The 18,749-nt window shown below is 44.8% G+C and overlaps 1 pseudogene; it reads right to left on the bottom strand.

Annotated features, from left to right (window-relative positions):
- Positions 1–18,749, bottom strand: part of LOC124656917 — a 60,986-nt pseudogene that overhangs the window by 16,848 nt on the left and 25,389 nt on the right.

Raw genomic sequence — 18,749 nt, forward strand, 5'->3', positions numbered from 1 at the left:
TCTTGATCGCGGCCCACCTTTGACTCGGTCAAATTCCGGTGATAACACCGGCACACCATGCGTACGTTGGGAATCACTGAAAACATGCTGCAACCAACTCACACTACGTTCCATGGGATCGTTCCGGGTTTGTCCTGCTCCCCCATGGGAAAAGTCCGGGTGGATGTGTCGTTTGGAGGACACGACAATTGCCGGGTGGAAAATGTTCTGTTCGAAGTGGTGGACTTAGACAGTCCTTACCATGCGCTGCTGGGGAGACCGGCGTTGGCATCATTTATGGCCTCAACTCATACGGCGTATCTCAAGATGAAGATGCCAGCACCATCTGGACCCTTGACCGTAGTGGGAAACTACAAGATCTCGCTGGAAACCGCTTCCGCCGGATCAAATCTGGCCGAATCGCTAGTAATCGCAGAAGAAAAAAGGAGAATGCAAACTGCGGTTGCGCTGGCTCAGTCCTCCCAGTTGAGCTTAGCTGCAATGAGTGGCAACCTTGGCGCACTGGCATTCAAGCCAACCAAGGAAACGAAAATCGTGCTGGACCCAGCTTACCCTGAGCGCACCGTTCGTATTGGTGCCGGTCTCAGTGAGGCATAGGAAAGCGTGCTCGTCAACTTCCTCCGTGAGGATTGGAATATCTTTTCCTGGTCTACTGATGACTTGGTAGGTGTTCCGAGGGAGTTGGCTGAGCACTCTCTGAATGTCCGGAAGGATGCGAAGCCGGTAAGACAGCCGCTGCGCCGGTTTGCTGAAGACAGGAGAAAGATTATCGGAGAAGAGGTGACAAAGTTGTTAGTTGCCGGTTTCATCGTGGAAGTACTGCATACTAACTGGCTAGCCAATCCGGTGCTGGTCGAGAAGAAAAAAGAAGAGAACCTTGAAGAAAAAACTCCAAAGGTGTGGCGCATGTGCATCGACTACACCAACCTGAACAAGGCTTGTCCGAAAGATACTTTCCCTTTACCCCGGATCGATCAAGTGATTGATTCCACTGCAGGATGTGAACTGTTATCGTTCATGGATGCCTATTCCGGTTTCCACCAAATTCCCTTGAAAAAGGAAGATCAAATAAAAACTGCGTTTATCACCCCGCACGGGGCTTATTGCTATGTTACTATGCCTTTCGGTTTGCGCAACGCTGGTGCAACGTACCAGCGCTGCATGCAAAAGTGTTTGTTTGATCAAATCGGTAAGAATGTGCAAGTCTATGTGGATGACATTGTGATAAAAAAGAAGGTCAAGGAAACCTTGATCGATGATTTGAGGCAAACGTTTGATAACCTAAGAAGGTTCCGGATGAAACTCAATCCGGCAAAATGCACCTTCGGTGTGCCAGCCGGCAAGTTGCTTGGTTTTCTCGTGTCTATTCGGGGCATTGAGGTTAATCCGGTAAAGATCCGGGCCATAGAAAGAATGGCAATACCGCAAGAGCTCAAAGATGTGCAGAAGTTTACCGGAAGCTTGGCATCGTTAAGCCGGTTCATAAGAAGGTTGGGGGAAAAGTCCCTACCGCTCTATGCTTTGATGAAAAAGTCCGATACCTTTGTCTGGACCCCTCAGGCAGACGCAACGTTCAAAGAGCTAAAAACAATGCTAGCCACTGCACCGATATTGGCTTCGCCTCTAGAAAGAGAGCCCATGCTGTTGTACATAGCAGCAACAAACCGGGTTGTGAATGTGGTGGTTGTGGTTGAAAGAGAAGAGGAAGGAAAAACCGTGCAGAGACCGGTATACTACCTGAGCGAGGTGCTCTCCCTCTCAAAACAAAACTACCCTCACTTCCAGAAAATGACTTATGGCGTGTTCATGGCCGCCACAAAGCTCAAGCACTACTTTGAAGAGCATCAATGAAGGTAGTGAGCGAGGCACCAATTTCTGATATCATGGGAAACAAGGATGCTAGCGGCAGGATTGCCAAGTGGGCAATTCAGGTATCACCATATGTACCGGAGTACGAAAGAAGGGACGCCATAAAATCACAAGCTTTAGCTGATTTTTTGGTTGATTGGGTGGAAATGCAATACAAACCGCCAGAACACAAGGTAGAGTACTGGAAGATGCACTTTGATGGATCCAAACTCAAGGATGGTCTGGGCGGCTGTGTGGTGCTTACTCCTCCTAAGGGAGATCATCTCCGGTATGTTTTACAAGTGCACTTCCGAGCATCAAACAATGTTGCCGAGTACAAGGCTCTGATCCATGGGCTCAAAGTCGCAAAAGAAATCGGTGCGCACCAAATCATTTGCTATGGAGATTCAGATCTTGTGGTGCAGCAGTGTTCCGGAGATTGGGACGCAAAAGATGCCAACATGGCCTCATACCGGTTTCACGTGCAAAAGATTGCAGGCTTCTTTGAAGGTTGTGAGTTTCACCATGTGCCGCTGATGACCCACAAGTATAGGGGGTGTATCGTAGTATCTTCGATAAGTAAGAATGTCGATCCCAACGAGGAGCAGAAGGTGTTGACAAGCAGTTTCGATGAAGGATTCACTGTAAATGCTCACGAGACAAGTATTCGGGGGGTTTTGATGTAACAGATGAATAAAGTACGAGTAAATAAAGTGCGAGAGTAACAATTGCAGCGAGTGGCCCAATCCTTTTTAGCACAAAGGACAAGCCGGGTTGTTTACTTATAATGACCAAACGTTCTCGAGGACACACGGGATTTTAGTCTAGTGCTTTCGCTACATACGGTTAATTAATCTTCATTGTTTTGATAAGTGTTGTGTGGGTGAACCTATGCTAATGTACCGCCCTTCCTAGGACTAATACATACTTGTGATTATACCCCTTGCAAGCATCCACAACTACAAGAAAGTAATTAAGAATAAATCTAACCACAGCCTTAAACTCTGAGATCCTGCTATCCCTCCTGCATCGATATACCAACGGGGGTTTAGGTTTCTGTCACTCCGGCAACCCCGCAATTAGCAAACGAGTACAAGATGCATTCCCCTAGGCCCATAAAGGTGAAGTGTCATGTAGTCGACGTTCACACGACACCACTAGAAGAATAACACCACAACTTAAATATCATAACATTGAATATTACTCAACCATGCTTCACTACTAACATTTAGACTTCACCCATGTCCTCAAGAACTAAACGAACTACTCACAAGACATCATATGGAACATGATCAGAGGTGATATGATGATGAATAACAATCTGAACATAAACCTTGGTTCAATGGTTTCACTCAATAGCATCAATAACAAGTAGAGATCAATACCGGGAGAGTTTCCCCTATCAAACAATCAAGATCAAACCCAAATTGCTACGGTGGTGACGATGTCCAGCGGTGGAGACGGCGGTGATGATGGTGGAGATGATGGTGATGGCGATGGAGATGATGTCCAGCTCGATGACGGTGACGATGGCGTCGATTTCCCCCTCCAGGAGGGAATTTCCCCGGCGGATTTCAGCCGCCGGAGAGCTCTTTTCTCTCTCGTGTTCTCCGCCCCGCAGAGGCGGCTGTAACTCTTCGCGAGGTACCCTCTGTGGCTTAGATCTTCGGAACGAAGGATTTCGTGAAGAAAAGGAGGCGAGAGGGGCTGTGGGGCCCCCTCCTCACCAGGTGGCGCGGCCAGGCCATGGGCCGCGCCGGCCTGTGGTCTGGGCCCACCTTGGGTCCCCTCGGCTCCCCTTCTGGCTTCCTTCATCATCTGGAAAAATAGGATTTTTGGTATAATTTCCTTCAACAGTTGATCTTCCGAAATATTGCGTTCTGACGGTGCTTTTTCCAGCAGAATCCTGGCTCCGGTGCTTGATCCTCCAATAATCATGAATTATACAAAATAGATGAAATAACATAAGTATTATGTCCAAATATGAAATATATCAATGAATAACATCAAATTATGATATAAAATAGTGATGCAAATTGGACGTATCAACTCCCCCCAAGTTTAGACTTCGCTTGTCCCCAAGCGAAGCGAACTCGTAGAACAGGACCACATGTTTATGGAGTGAAGAGTCGATAAATAAAATACGGACAAGAAGCATCATATTCATTCACACAAGACATTCTAGTAAACAACTTCCTCATATAACTCAACTTGAAACAAGTATAAGGTAATCACAAATAAAGGTGCATAAGAAATCATAGTTGGTGATGGCAAACTTCGTTCTTGGTCAGAGAACAATTAACAGGTTATACTTGTCTATCGAGCAATGCCCTCATGTTAAAGTTTATATTGCACAACTTGCATACTCAATCATAATAGTCTCCTCATGATCATTGATAACTTGCAAGGCTATATTCATTCAGATAAAACTTGTACTAAACAAGGAAAAGTAAAAGACATGATGAAGCAAATCACAATATAATGGTTTGATCACAACTACTCAAATGCTTGCTTGAGATGGAGGGAAATAGGTTTACTGACTCAACATAAAGTAAAAGATAGGCCCTTCGCAGAGGGAAGCAGGGATTAAATCATGTGCTAGAGCTTTTTCAGTTTTGAAATCATATAAAGAGAATGAAAGTAATATTTTGAGAGGTGTTTGTTGTTGTCAACGACTGGTAGCGGGTACTCTAACCCCCTTGCCAAACAAACCTTCAAAGAGCGGCTCCCATTTTATTTTTATTTTGTGTGGCACTCCTTCCAACCTTCTTTCACAAACCATGGCTAACCGAGTCCTCGGGTGCCTGCCAACAATCTCATACCATGAAGGAGTGCCTTTTTATTTTAGTTTTATTATGATGACACTCCCCCCAACCTTTGCTTACACAAGCCATGGCTAACCGAATCCTTCGGGTGCCGTCCATCAATCACATACCATGGAGGAGTGTCTAATTAGTTTAATTAGTTTGGGACTGGGAATCCCATTGCCAGCTCTTTTTGCAAAATTATTGGATAAGTGGATGAAGCCACTAGTCCATTGGTGAAAGTTGCCCAACAAGATTGAAAGATAAAACACCACATACTTCCTCATGAGCTATAAAACATTGACACAAATAAGAGATAATAAATTTTGAATTGTTTAAAGGTAGCACACGAAGTATTTACTTGGAATGGCAGAAAATACCATGTAGTAGGTAGATATGGTGGACACAAATGACATAGGTTTGGGTTATGGTTTGGATGCACAAGAAGTATTCCCTCTCAGTACAGGTCTTTGGCTAGCAAGGTTAATTAGGAAGCATAAGAGTTGAAGGAAACAAACAAATATACATGTGATAGAAACAATCATGCATCTTCCTTGTAAGCACAAACAATTTTAACTTCAGAATAATAAGCTATGAGCTAACAAGAAAGAAACACAATGAAACAACTACATGTATTTCTCTTTTCTACTTAAACCTCAAAGTGTTGTTGCTATTGACCAATGCTAAGTTTGCCAAAACCAAATAGATTTATTCAATGCTCCCAAAGTGATACCAATACTAACAACAAGGTAAATTATATAATAGAGATTGCAAACTAAAATAAGATGTGCAATATGTAAATGATAAGACTTCTCATTAATATTCCATAACGATAACTCACACCAAGGGATACATAGACGACTAACTAAAGGAGAGATACTTCCAAACTGCAACCTATCTTATATGATAACTTCCCTACTCATGATATGACACTACTTGATAGTAAAAATTAAAAGGTAGTGATGATGTGATACCGCGGCACTCCCCCAAGCTTGGAACAAACCAAGGGGATGCCAATACCGATGATGAATTACTCCTTCGGTGATGGTGGTGATGAACTCCTCCCGCGCTTCTTACAGATCTCCTTCAGCTTCAGTTTCTCAGCTTGGCAATTCTGCACTAAGACTCGAAGATGTTCATTGTTATCTGAAGTTGACGATAGTGACCTTGTGATGGGAATCGGGTAGTATTCCAGCATCCTACGGAGACGGTAATTTTCTTCCTGGAGTATCTCCACTTCTCTTCTTAGAGCTCGGTATCGATCACAAAACTCATCGGTAGTCCGCAGAGCTTCTTCCAACACGGGGAAAGAGTCGAGGCTAAGGGCAGGTGGTAAGGATCCCTGCAAGTTATGAGAGAAAGAACGTCGAGTGTCAACAGATCCCACCAAGATTTGCTTACTCCCAACGGCTTGCTGCTCTTGTTTTGACGACACCCTTCTCACTTCCTCCTCCGGAAGCCCCTTGCCCTTGTTGTTGGAGGCCATGGTGCTCATAGATTGAAAACAAATCCTGGCAGAAACAACTCGAAACAAAACACGTCGAGAAAACTATATACGGACCTCCAGGGGTCCAGGGGATTATATAGCAAAAAAATTCACGACAAAAGGAAAGTACCAGGTCGAACCAGAGTCGGAAAGGGGCGACGAGGCGGCCAGCTCATAGGGCGGCGCGGCCTGGCTGGGGCCCGCGCCGGCCTATGGCGGCACGCCCTCGTGCGTCTCCTCCACTCCGTTTCGATCTCGTAATTTTTCATATTTTCCAAAAACAGCAAAAATATTGTTCGGAAAGTAAATTGCGAACTTTTCATTACCAGTACTGTTACCTATTCAAAGTCGAGTTCTGGCGGACTGTCAATTTGCTCTTTGATGAAAGCCTCCGGTGTTTCCACTCGAATAATATCAACATCAACATTATAAGAATCACCTGAGATATAATGCTTGAGTCTTTGTCCATTCACCACTTGTGTGGCATTGCCTTGCAGAGAGCTAATTTTAATTGCTCCTGAACGATACACCTCCTCAACATCATATGGTCCTTCCCATTTTGAGAGTAATTTCCCTGCAAAGAATCTGAGACGAGACCGATACAATAGGACTTTATCCCCAATATTAAATTCTCTTTTGATAATCCTTCTATCATGCCATTTCTTAACTTTCTCTTTAAAGAGTTTAGCATTCTCATAAGCTTCACTTCTCCATTCATCTAGAGAACTCAATTGCAACAACCTCTTATCACCGGCAAGTTTAGGATCTTTATTTAATTCTCTAACTGCCCAATAAGCTTTGTGCTCTAGTTCTAAAGGTAAATGACAAGCTTTCCCATAAACCATTTTATAAGGTGACATTCCCATGGGATTTTTATAAGCAGTTCTATAAGCCCATAGTGCATCCTTCAATTTACTAGCCCAATTCTTTCTAGTTTTATTAACGAGTCTTTTCCAAGATAGATTTAATCTCTCTATTTGATAATTCTACTTGCCCACTAGTTTGAGGATGATAAGCGGAAGCAATTCTATGATTAATACCATATCTAGCAAGAGTTTTTCTAAAACCACCATGAATAAAATGAGAACCTCCATCTGTCATAATATATCTAGGAACTCCAAATCTAGGAAAAATAATATCTAAAAGCATTCTTAAAGAGGTCTCACCATCAGCACTTTTTGTAGGTATGGCTTCCACCCATTTAGTAACATAATCAACAGCAACAAGTATATGAGTGTTACCTTCGAAGAGGGAAAAGGTCCCATGAAGTCAAATCCCCAACAATCAAACGGTTCAATAACAAGAGTATAATTCATCGGCATTTCATTGCGTCTAGAGATATTACCAACCCTTTGGCATTCATCACAAGATAAAATAAACTTCCTTGCATCTTTGAAGAGAGTTGGCCAATAAAAACCTGATTGTAGAACCTTTTGCGCGGTTCTTTCTCCGGCGTGATGTCCTCCATAAGCACTACCATGACATTTACTCAATATGTCCTGTTGTTCATATTCGGGAACACATCTTCGCAGAATACCATCCACTCCTTCTTTATATAAGTGTGGGTCATCCCAAAAATAATGCCTCAAGTCATAAAAGAATTTCCTCCTTTGTCTGAGCTGAAAAGGTTGGAGGCAAGTACTTGGAAACAATAAAGTTAGCATAATCAGCATACCAAGGATCTGTCTCGCGAACTCACCTTTATTGCAGCCAATTGTTCATTTGGAAAACTATCATTAACAGGAACAGGATCATAAGCAATATTTTCCAATCTAGACAAATTATCAGCAACAGGATTATCAGCACCTTTCCCATCTACAATATGTAAATCAAATTCTTGCAACAGAAGTACCCATCTAATAAGCCTTGGCTTAGCTTCTTTCTTTTGCATAAGGTATCTGATTGCAGCATGATCAGTATGTATAGTAACTTTTGAATCAACAATATAAGATCTAAACTTATCACAAGCAAAGACTACAGCTAACAATTCCTTTTCAGTAGTAGCATAATTTCTTTGAGCAGCATCAAGAGTTTTACTAGCATAATGAATTACATTCAATTTTTTATCTACTCGCTGTCCAAGAACAGCGCCTACAGCAAAATCACTAGCATCACACATAATTTCAAATGGTAAGTTCCAATCAGGTGGTTCAACTATAGGAGCAGTTGTTAAGGCTTTCTTTAGAGTTTCAAAAGCTTCCTTACAATCATCATCAAAAACAAAAGGTACATCTTTTTGAAGAAGATTAGTAAGAGGCTTTGAAATCTTGGAGAAATCTTTAATAAACCTCCTATAAAACCCAGCATGACCAAGAACACTACGAATACCTTTAACATCTCTAGGATAGGGCATCTTCTCAATTGCTTCAACTTTAGCTCTATCAACTTCAATACCTCTCTCGGAAATTTTATGTCCCAATACAATTCCTTCATTAACCATAAAGTGGCATTTCTCCCAATTAAGAACAAGCTTAGTTTCTTCACATCTCTGCAAAACTTTATCAAGGTTCCGCAAGCAATTATCGAAAGAATTCCCATAGACAGAAAAATCATCCATGAATACCTCTACAATACTCTCGCAAAAACCGTGACAAATAGTAGACATGCATCTTTGAAAAGTAGCAGGAGCATTACATAAACCAAAATGCATACATCTATAAGCATAAGTTCCATAGGGACAAGTGAAAGTGGTTTTCTCTTGATCCTTAGTTTTAACAGCAATTTGTGAAAACCCAGAATAACCATCAAGAAAGCAAAAAATGAGTATTTTTAGATAACCTTTCTAACATTTGATCAATAAAAGGCAAAGGGTAATGATCTTTCTTAGTAACCTTATTAACTTTTCGATAATCAATGCACATTCTATACCCTACAACTACTCTTTGAGGTATGAGCTCATCATTATCATTAGGCACAACAGTCATTCCTCCTTTCTTAGGAACACAATGCACAGGACTAACCCATCTACTATCAGCAATAGGATATATAATACCAGCTTCAAGAAGTCGTAATACCTCATTTCTTACCACATCCTTCATCTTAGGAATTAGAAAACGCTGAGGTTCAACAACAGGCTTCGCATCATCTTCCATATTAATGGCGTGTTGGCAAATAGAGGGAGAAATCCCCTTCAAGTCATCAAGAGTGTAGCCAATAGCACCTCGGTGTTTCTTCAATATTTCCAATAGCCTATCTTCTTCAAACTCTGTAAGTTTAGAACTAATAATAACAGGATATATTTTCTTATCATCAATATGAGCATATTTTAGATTATCAGGCAAAGGTTTTAAATCAAAGATAGGATCTTCCTTTGGTGGCGGTGTTGTACCCAGATCTTCCACCGGTAAATCATGCTTGAGAATAGGTTGGCGAAGAAAAAATTCCTCAAGCTCATCTCTTTCTTTCCTAAAAACTTCACTCTCGCTATTCTCCAAATGTTGCTGCAAAGGATTATTAGGAACAAGAACAATAGATGCACACTGTTCCATTTTAAAATCATTATTAGGCAAATCAGCTTTATAAGGAGTTTTGGTAAATTTAGAGAAGTTAAACTCATAAGATTCACCAGCAAATTTAGTCAAAATTTTCTCTTTCTTGCAATCTATTATAGCTCCACAAGTATTTAGAAAAGGTCTACCAAAAATGATAGGACAATAATCACTAGCAGCAGAACCAAGTACCAAAAAGTCGGCAGGATATTTAATCTTACCACATAGAACTTCCACATCTCGAACAATACCAATTGGAGAAATAGTTTCTCTATTAGCCAGCTGAATAACCACATCAATATCTTCAAGTTCACAAGAATCAATTTCGTGCATAATCTCCGTGTAAAGCTCATAAGGAATAGCACTAACACTTGCACCAATATCACATAAACCATAATAACAATGATCACCAATTCTAACGAGATAGCATATGAACACTAACTTGTTTGGGTTTATTAGGATGTGAAACAATATTAGAAGCATCTTCACGAGAAAATAATATGACCATCCTCCACATTTTCGAGTCACAAGATCTTTAACTATTGCAACGACGAGGTTCAACTTTTATATGTTCTTCGGGTTCTATAGGTTTCTTTTCACTTTTATGAACCGCACTATTTATAACAGAGTACTCCTTCATTTCAGCAGGGGAAAGGAGTTTTTTCAATATAAGCTTCAGGAATAACATGATCAACAGTTTCAACTACAACGCATTTATTAATAGATGAATCAATTTTATCTTTATACGGTTCATGATACTTATCAAAATTCTTCTTAGGCAATTCATAATGAGAGGCAAAAGCTTTATAAAGATTTGCAGCAACTTGAGAATCAAGACCATAAGTAGCACTCATATTACAAAATTTATCAGTATCCATAAAAGCTTCAATGCATTTATAATCATAATTTATACCTGATTCTCTATCTTTGTCGATCTCCCATCCTTCAGTATTTTCTTGGATCCGATTAAGAAGGTCCCTTTTAAACTCTTCCTTATTACGCGTGAATGATCCAGAACAAGAAGTATCCAAGCAAGGTCTTGTCTTCAAAAGAAAGTCTTGCATAGAAATTATCAATAATAACATTACCGGAAGCTCATGAATGGGGCATTTGAGCATTAAAGACTTCAATCTCCCCCACGCTTGGGCAATACTCTCTCCATCATGAGGCCAAAAATTATATATGCGATTCCGATCCTTGTGAATTTCACTTGGAGGATAGAACTTAGAATAAAACCGGGGCACGATATCATTCCATTCAAGAGAATCCCCATTATCCAGTAATTTATACCAATGCGCCGCTTTACCAGACAACGATATAGAGAATAGTTTCTTCCTCACTTCATCCATAGCAATACCTGCACACTTGAATAAACCGCATAATTCATGCAAGAACAATAAATGATCTCCAGGGTGGACAGTTCCATCCCCTGTATAACGGTTATTCACTACGCGTTCAATAATTTTCATAGGTATTTTGTATGGTATTTCTTCCTCTCCTGGCGCCTCATCCACTACCTTTGCAGTAGTAGCGGATTTCCCAAATAAGCATTCAAAAGGAGATCTCTCCATAATGAATTATGGTAGCAGACAGAAATAAAATCAGCACAAACAGTAGATATTTCCCTTACCAATTCCACTTACCAATAGCGCTTCACTCCCCGGCAACGGCGCCAGAAAATAGTCTTGATGACCCACAAGTATAGGGGGTGTATCGTAGTATCTTCGATAAGTAAGAATGTCGATCCCAACGAGGAGCGGAAGGTGTTGACAAGCAGTTTCGATGAAGGATTCACTGTAAATGCTCACAAACAAGTATTCAGGGGGTTTTGATGTAATAGATGAATAAAGTACGAGTAAATAAAGTGCGAGAGTAACAAGTGCAGCGAGTGGCCCAATCCTTTTTAGCACAAAGGACAAGCCGGGTTGTTTAATTATAATGACCAAACGTTTTCGAGGACACACGGGATTTTAGTCTAGTGCTTTCGCTACATACGGTTAATTAATCTTCATTGTTTTGATAAGTGTTGTGTGGGTGAACCTATGCTAATGTACCGCCCTTCCTAGGACTAATACATACTTGTGATTATACCCCTTGCAAGCATCCGCAACTACAAGAAAGTAATTAAAAATAAATCTAACCACAGCCTTAAACTCTGAGATCCTGCTATCCCTCCTGCATCGATATACCAACGGGGGTTTAGGTTTCTGTCACTCCGGCAACCCCGCAATTAGCAAACGAGTACAAGATGCATTCCCCTAGGCCCATAAAGGTGAAGTGTCGTGTAGTCGACGTTCACACGACACCACTAGAAGAATAACACCACAACTTAAATATCATAACATTGAATATTACTCAATCATGCTTCACTACTAACATTTAGACTTCACCCATGTCCTCAAGAACTAAACGAACTACTCACAAGACATCATATGGAACATGATCAGAGGTGATATGATGATGAATAACAATTTGAACATAAACCTTGGTTCAATGGTTTCACTCAATAGCATCAATAACAAGTAGAGATCAATACCGGGAGAGTTTCCCCTATCAAACAATCAAGATGAAACCCAAATTGCTACGGTGGTGACGATGTCCAGCGGTGGAGACGGCGGTGATGATGGTGGAGATGATGGTGATGGCGATGGAGATGATGTCCAGCTCGATGACGGTGACGATGGCGTCGATTTCCCCCTCCGGGAGGGAATTTCCCCGGCGGATTTCAGCCACCGGAGAGCTCTTTTCTCTCTGGTGTTCTCCGCCCCGCAGAGGCGGCTGTAACTCTTCGCGAGGTACCCTCTGTGGCTTAGGTCTTCGGAACGAAGGATTTCGTGAAGAAAAGGAGGCGAGAGGGGCTGTGGGGCCCCCTCCTCACCAGGTGGCGCGGCTAGGCCATGGGCCGCGCCGGCCTGTGGTCTGGGCCCACCTTGGGTCCCCTCGGCTCCCCCTTCTGGCTTCCTTCGTCATCTGGAAAAATAGGATTTTTGGTATAATTTCCTTCAACAGTTGATCTTCCGAAATATTGCATTCTGACGGTGCTTTTTCCAGCAGAATCCTGGCTCCGGTGCTTGATCCTCCAATAATCATGAAATATACAAAATAGATGAAATAACATAAGTATTATGTCCAAATATGAAATAAATCAATGAATAACAGCAAATTATGATATAAAATAGTGATGCAAATTGGACGTATCAGCCGCGCGCGGAAAACGAAGCCGCGAATACTCTCTCTAAGCTAGGTTCCTCCCGGCAGGAAATTCCTCCCGGAGTGGCTTTGGCTCACCTAAGGACTCCATCGATCAAACCGAGTCCGGAATCAGAGTCAATTTTTGTACCGGAGTCACACGTTGTGCCAATGGACATTGATGAAGGAAACCCGGGGACTGCAGTGTCAAAACCGGAAGAAGCTATGCTGGTGGACAGTATGGAGATAGACGTACCGGTATTCCTGGTCCGTGAAGCACCAGCTTGGGTTGAACCTATTAAGGAATTCCTGATAAACGACACCTTGCCGGTTGACGAAAACGAATCGAGAAGGATCCAGAGAAGGTCCAAGGCCTACACTATCATCAATGGCGAGATATACAAAAGAAGTGTTACCGGAGTCCTCCAGAGATGTGTGGAGCCGGAAGAGGGAAAAGAAATGCTGGTAGAAATTCACCAAGGAGAATGTGGGCACCATGCTTCATCTAGGGCTCTGGTGGCAAAAGTGTTCTGGCGTGGGTTCTATTGGCCCACAGCTCTGGAAAACGCTGAGGACTTTGTACGAAAGTGCAACGGTTGCCAGCGGTACGCCAAGCAAAATCATATCCCAGCGTCCGGCCTCAAAACTATACCATTGACATGGCCATTTGCTGTTTGGTGCCTTGATATGGTTGGTCCATTTAAAACCGCAAGGGGCAACATGACACATGTACTGGTAATGGTGGATAAGTTCACCAAATGGTTGGAAGTGAAGCCTATCGCAAAGTGTGATGGGCATACGGCTGTGAAATTCTTAAAAGATGTGATCTTGCGGTATGGATACCCGCATAGTATCATCACTGACAATGGCACAAACTTTGCTCAAGGTGAGTTCAAAAGGTTTTGTGAGGATAACAATATCCGGTTGGATTTGTGCTCCGTCGCACACCCGCAAGGCAATGGCCAGGTTGAAAGGACAAATGCTCTGGTGCTTTCCGGTATCAAGCCAAGGCTGATTGAACCACTTGAAAAGTCACCAGGATGTTGGCTAGATGAGCTACCATCCGTGCTGTGGAGCATCCGAACGACACCGAACCGGTCTACCGGATACACTCCGTTTTTCATGGTTTATGGGGCGGAAGACGTAATCCCAATCGATATCATTCATGATTCACCAAGGGTTCAACTCTATACCGAAGAAGAGGTAAAAGAGGCCCGAGAAAACGATGTGGAGTTGCTAGAAGAAGCAAGAGAGCTGGCTTTGGAAAGAACAGCCATATACCAGGAGAACCTCAGACACTATCATAGCCGGAAGGTTAACCCGAGAGTTTTCCGGGAGGGAGATCTGGTGTTACGCCTAGTGCAGCGCACTGAGGGACGCCACAAACTCTCACCCCCGTGGGAAGGACCTTTCATTGTGAGCAAAGCTCTGCACAATGATGCCTACTACTTAATCGATGCACAGGAATCGAAGAAAGGCAAGGCGGACAGGTCCGGAGAAGAAACCAAGCGCCCATGGAACAGAGCACTACTGCGTTCTTTCTATTCCTGAAGTTGTGATGTAAGAGGTTCCTTTTTGTACCTTAAATGCTATTAATAAAGATGTTGGCACCTCGAACCTCGGGGACCGCCTCTACCGAAAATTGCATGTAATGTGTTTATTTTTTCAGTTTACCGGTTGCCTGGTGAACATTTTTTCTTTCCGGTTTAGTAACATGCTAAACCTACCGGAGTGTTCGACTATGCTGTTGTCCTCAGACCGGCTTCATGGCAAGCAAGATAAACCGGTAGGAACTAAGCACGTGAAACACGAAGAGGATGAATGGGAGCAATCAATCCGGAAAAGTTTAATTAACCCCGGTTATACCGGTTTTTTGTCAAAAATTTCGAATTTTTTCTAAGTTCAAGAAAATGCTCGCTTGGCAAAAGAACTTTGTGACTCATACACCAAAAAACCCAGAGAGGTAGGCAGAGGCAAAGCAAAAGAACCAAGTGTGCATCGGATTGGATGCCGAAACAATTCCGGAATCTTCACAGTGCAAGCTCAAAGCAAACTATGAGCAAAGTGCTAAAGTAGCATACGAACTTAATTTGATAACTTACCGGTATAGTATTCCGGCATAAGAATGAGTAGCACAAGCAAACGAAATGCTGAGTTTTATCTTACACCATGAACCCCGGCATACCGGGGTGAAATTTAACGAACTTAAGTTTTTGAAGCAACAGATATAAAGGGGCACAAGATAACAGGTTCAGGCAATGGGAGGCTTCTCGCCAGCCGCAGGAGCTTCCAGAGGAGCGTCGCCTTCTTCCGGATCCGCCGCGTCCTCTTTGGCATCCTCATCCTCCTCGTCCTCGACGGTTCTTTCGTCATCGGAAATTGCATCCTTGACGTCGGGAGGAGAAGGGATGAAGGTGCGCACGTGAGCGAACTCGACAATGCGGTAGGCACGGTCCTAGCGCTTGGCGACGCGAACCGGATCTTTGTCAGCAGGCGAGTCGCCATAGAGGGCGTGGAAGGCATCCAGGTCCAGGTCATCATACCTGGAGCATGCGATGCGCAGCGCCGCATCCGCTCCGGCACGAGCAGCTGAGCACCTCCACTCGCGGACCCTCCGGCCTGCATCCTTCAGGCGCTCAACAACCAGCGTGACGTTGTCAGGCACCGGCTCCCCAGGCCACATCACTTTGAAGATTTGGAGCGCAGCATCCGGAAGATCGTTCATGTGCCGGTCGACGGAGCGCATGTGCTGGATCCGGGCGGAGAGCGCGACCAGATAGTCGTAGCCATCCCAGGGCGCATCCGGGCTTGGCAAAGTTTGCTTGGCCATGTGCTCCGTGACCTTACCACCTGCATGCCTTTGGGAGTCCGGGAAGATCCCTACAAAGAAAAAGAGAAGAAAGAGCAACCGGTGTGAGAACATGCCGGCATAAACTAAAAGATTCTAAGCAAGAGAAAAAGGGAGGAATCACTTACTGCAGGCGAGGGAGTCGATCTGCATCACCATCTGATCATAGTCAGCTTGATCAGCGGTGAGCTGGGCGATCTTGTCCTGCGCAGCCTTCCGCGCGGCAGCCTCCTCCTCCAGCTCCTTCCGCAGCCCAGCAGTGGAGTCGGTATACTCCTTCAGAGTTTCGTCAAGTTTGGCCTCTGCTGCGGCTTTGGCCTCCTTGAGCTCACGCGCATGCCGGAGCTCAGCCTGCATGGCCTGCTCCTTCAACTCGCGGTGCGCGGAGGTGAGCTGCTCCTTTTCAGCTGAATCCGGAAAAGTTTTGTTAACAAACGGAAAACCGGTACGATGGAACATGCAAGACGAGTACAAACAAAGAAGAGATAGTACCTTTGAGGGCGGCGAGATCGGCGGAAAGATCCTCGAAGGAGACTTCTGGAAGCGCTGAAATGCAAAAAGTTAAGCAAGTGCTGGAAAGCAAAAGCAACCGCTAAAAAGAAGCCGGAGACAAGAAGCAAACCTTGGCATTTGCTGTGGGCTTCCGAAATCTCCCGGTGCTCCCACAACAGCTCCTCAAAGAGCTGCTTCCGGGTGTCCGCCGCGCTCTGTTCAAGTTGAAAAGGTTTTCGGTAAGAAAGATGCCGGCAAGGAGAAAAGTTTCGCGCTAAGTACTGCGCTCTCAACCCGAAACTCGGGGACTGGCTATGCCGATTTTTTCAGTTTCTAACAAAGTTTCGCGCTAAGAACTACGTTCTCAACCCGAAACTCGGGGACTGGGAGGATATACATAATCTTCAAAACTTGTAAAGAAAACCGGCAAGGATGTAAAAAGGATTGATATTGTGTGGCTTACTGTCACGTTGCTGCTAGCATCGTGCCAGGCGTTGTCAAACTCCTTGACCGCGCGCCGTAGCCGGCTAAAGTGTTGAACGGTGCTGCGGGGACCTGTTGGATGGTTTGAGCCATCAAGATACCGGTTTAATATTCTTACCGGAACATAGAGATAAAAGTTAGGCTAAGTCAAGCTAAGCCGGTATCCCCAAGAGGGGTATACCGGAACCGGATAAAGAAGATACCGAAAAGAAGGGCTGGTCGGTAAGACTGGTCAAAGATTCTCTTCAGAGCTAGAAGACAAGGATGAGCTAAGCAAAGTGACTTTAATCGGAGCCCTGGCGCCAAAGAGAGGGGTGACGCTGAAAGAAGCCGGAGGACGTCAGCGTCCCTGATTAAAGAAGACCCCGGCGTCATCCATGATTAAAGTAGCTTTGTAAAGTAGTTTGTCCAGTCAAAGATGCCATTAGGGTTTCTTGTTCTGTAAGCCACCCTCTCCCCTATATAAGGAGAGGGGGCATGGCCTCTTACGGGCAGGTAGAAAAGGGGCGTGTTGATAGAGGAGATTAGACAAGGAACCTTGTATCCAAGAACCTGTAACCATGTTAAGATCAATGAAGCTAGCGATCTAGAGCAGAGTTCTTCCTCTTGTCTCTCTTCTTGCATACCGGCCTTTGGTTGAGTTCTTGAGGAAAGCATCCGGAAGTTCATCCCATCTAGTCGCAAACCCTCCCCCGAATCCTCTAGCGCCCATTCGGCCCCAACTTAAGCCATCCCATGGCATCTGCTCATTCGCCACGACGACAGTTGGCGCCCACCGTGGGGCATGAAGTGGCGCTTGCTAGAGTTCACATTCGGGCGGGCATCCTCGACGTCGCCGGCCAGCGTACGGTCTCCGCGTTGGTGCAGCGCATCTACGCCATGGACTTCATCAACGACAACGCAGGCTGCTTCGCCAACGGCGGCATCTTCCCCAAGAACGGCCGCATCATCGAGTTCGGCAGCCACCGCATCTACTTCGGCACCGTCCCTGTGCGCCAGTGCCTCTCGCCGGTGCTGGTGGCGCCGGATCCGCCAAGATGGCTACATGCAGGCCGCGCTCCTGGCAGCGTGGAGGTGATGATGGCAGGCGCGGTCGACGCCGGCAAAGAAGCTGCGGAAGAAGGAGCTGGTCGTGCGGTTTCGACCCGTGCGGCCAAGCCACCGCTAGAACGCGGAGCAGGCGTTGCGGGAGCATCATCTGCACCACCGGAAACACCGCTCCAAGCGGCGATGAACGTCCTCGCCACCCCCATCGCGCAGAACATCGACCCAACAGCGGCTCAGGCGGAGCTGGAGGCGCAGCGCCAGAAGATACTCGAGAGCGGCAAAGATATCGTCAGGGCGCAGCGCGAGCTGAACCTAACCGTACGTGAGTATAACGCTGCCCATGGCTTTGCTTCTGTTAGCGCTCATGATGCTAGGATACCGGAAAACCGGCTTAAGGCTCGCAATCTAGATCAGGATCTGCGCAAAGAAATTGCTGCCGGCAAAAGCACATCTGCATCTGTGAGCATAGTAGAAAAACCTAAGTACAGTAGCCCGGATAAAACTATAAAAGCTGCTAAAGCTGCTGTAGCGCTGTGTGACTCGCTTTCCGGGGACGCTCTAGCAAAGCAACAAGAGCGTGTCCGGGAACTTCTTGAAACTATCGAGCAGCAAAACGCTGAACAACTTGTTAAGCTAAACAAGGCTGTGGCTTCAAAATCCGCGCGTTCAACAAAGAATGCCGGTAGCAAGTCCCATGGGCAGGCTTCGTCCCCCCATCCGGACAGAAGAAGAGAAAAGGAGGTGAATGCGCAGCAGATGACTGTGTATGATCCGGTTCTTGCCGGAAAACAATAAGCCGGGCAATATGATGCCGGTAGAAAAGGCCAAGGGGCAAACAGAGGCTACGCCAAAGAAGGCTATGCCGGAAACAATCATGCCGGTAGACAAGAAACCGGGCAAAATTATCGGGCTGCAAGGGCAGCGTACGATGAGGAGGAAATAGATCCCCCAAGGTACCGGCAGGCAAGGGCCGCGGTACCGGAATGTTATGATGAGGCTGATTCCGCAAGACCGGCAGCATACCGGAACCCGTTGGGAGAACGCTTGGGAGAAAGGTACCTACC

The sequence above is a fragment of the Lolium rigidum genome, chromosome 5, assembly GCF_022539505.1.
Source record: "Lolium rigidum isolate FL_2022 chromosome 5, APGP_CSIRO_Lrig_0.1, whole genome shotgun sequence".
Taxonomy (NCBI): domain Eukaryota; kingdom Viridiplantae; phylum Streptophyta; class Magnoliopsida; order Poales; family Poaceae; genus Lolium; species Lolium rigidum.